General features: G+C 40.0%; 1 protein-coding gene across 1 annotated transcript in view; it reads right to left on the bottom strand.

Moving 5' to 3' along the window:
• HTR3B (5-hydroxytryptamine receptor 3B) overlaps positions 1-2297 on the bottom strand; it is a 41295-nt gene that overhangs the window by 32132 nt on the left and 6866 nt on the right. The window lies entirely within an intron of this gene.

Genomic DNA, 2297 nt, shown 5'->3' on the forward strand with positions numbered 1-2297 from the left:
ATAAGCCCTCCTCCAATTCTGATGCTACATTCTTCTTCATATAATCCAGCTTCTCTGATCATTTGCTCAGCATACAGATTGAATAAATATCGTGAGATGATATAATCGTAATACACACCTCCCTGATTTTGAAACATGCAGTATTCCCTTGTTCTGTTCACACAAATGATCCATGTACAGGTTCTGAATGAGCACAATGAAGAGTTCTTCCTGTTCTTCCTATTGCTGTCCATAGTTTGCTATGCTCCCCACAGTCACATGCTTTCTCATAGGCAATAAATACAGGCAAACATCTTTCTGGCATTCTCTGCTTTGGGCCAAGATCCAGGCGGCACCAGCACTGTTATCCACTGTTCAATGTCCTCTTCTGAATCCAGCCTGAACCTCTGGCAGCTCCCTATCAATGTGCTGCTGCAACCTTTGTTGGATGATTTCAGCAAAATTTTATTTGCATGTGATAACAATGATATTGTTCTATCATGGAAGCATTCTGTTGGGTCATCTTTCTTTGGAATGGGTAAAAATATGGATCTCTTCCAAATTTCCTGGAAAGACAAGTGTTTCCAGGGCTTCATCAGTTTCCATCAACTCCTGAGGCTTTGTTTTTGGCTAATGCCTCCAGGGCAGCTTGTACGTCTTCCTTCAGCACTATTGGTACTTGCTCATAAGCTTCCTCTTGAAATGGCTGAATGTCGAGACGTTCTTTTTGGTGCAGTGACTCTGTGTAGTCTTTCCATCTTCTTGTGATGCTTCTTGCATTGTTCAAGATTGTACCCATAGAATCTTTCAATATTCCAATTTGAGGCTTGACCTTTTTCTTCAGTTCTTTCTGTTTAAGACCGTGGTTCTCAACCTTCCTAATGCCACAACTCTTTAATACAGTCCCTCATGTTATTTTTGTTGCTACTTCATAACTGTCATTTCACTACTGTTATGAATCGAGCGACCCCTGTGAAAGGGTCGTTCGAACCCCAGAGGGGTCGCGGCCCACAGGTTGAGAACCTCCGAGATGCTGACCCTGTTCTTCCTTGTTGGTTTTCCAACTCCAGATCTTTGCGCATTTCTTGTAATACTTTACTTGTGTCTTCTGAAGCTGCCCTTTGAGATTTTCTATTCGGCTCTTTTATTTCATCATTTCCTTCCGCTGCTTTAGGATTTCAGCTACCCTAGGATTAAGAGCAAGTTTCAGCATCTCTTCTGACAGCTACTTTGATCTTTTCTTTCTTTCCTGTCTTCTTAATAGACCCACTATATCCATGTGGGCCTATTTCTTTTGAAATAAATTATTTCTAAGATCTCCGGCTTTCTTTTTCCTGTTTAAAATCGTTTCACTCTTTGGAAGGCCTTGGCATTTTCATATAAAACTTAGAATCACCTTGTTATTTCCATTAAAAAAAACCTACTGTGGGTTTGTTTGGAATTACGATGGAATTGAGAGATCAAATAGGTAGAGAATTGGTAACAATATCGAGCGTTTCCATTTTCAGCATGGTATATAAGGGTGGTCAAAAGTATTACTACAAACGTATAGAAACTTTTATTAAATGAAAATATCAAAATGTGCAGCTATTTGTTTCTCCACTCACCCTCCATTTGTGTCCATAGACTTTGGAATGTGGTATTTCCATCTCTCCAACCCCTCTCTGAAAAATTCCACCCTTTTCCACTTATAGCACATCAAAATAGCAGTTATGGTATTCTTGAGGAATTAAGATTGTCTTTTACTAAAATGTTCTTTGAGTTTGGGGATCAAAAAGAAATCTAAAGGGGCAAGATGACAGCTGCAGGGTGGATAGGACAAGGCTCTCTGACAAAATCCTCATATGCCATTCCTTGCTACCCTCCCCCAATGAGAAGGTGCATTGTTGTAGTGGGAAAAATAACTTCTCACTGCAAATGTCTGGGCATTTTTCTCACCAACACAGCCTTCAATGTTCTTATAACTTCTTCCTAAGAAAGCCCCATGATTGTCCCATGTTCTCTGAGAAAGTCTACCAGGATGACTCCTTTGAAGTCCCACACTCTACTCAGCATTCTACACCTTTCTGAGTTGACCTCTCTGGCCCCTACACAGCCACGACCTTCATTTGCCCTTCCTTGAAGGCACCATAATGAGACTACGCTAATTGTATTGCTGAGAGAACTTGTCTGTGGCCATCTACTGATTGCAGAGACGTATCTAAACACATTTTGTGGGGAATAAACCTATGCATATTTGAAACCTTTGTAATAATATTTTTTTTATTTATTCTGTATCTCTCCATTTAGTTGTTAATTCAGTAAGTTCTTTTGGTTAA

Source organism: Echinops telfairi, unplaced genomic scaffold (genome assembly GCF_000313985.2).
Source record: "Echinops telfairi isolate 266 unplaced genomic scaffold, ASM31398v2 ScPeMD7_7463;HRSCAF=8501, whole genome shotgun sequence".
Lineage (NCBI taxonomy): Eukaryota > Metazoa > Chordata > Mammalia > Afrosoricida > Tenrecidae > Echinops > Echinops telfairi.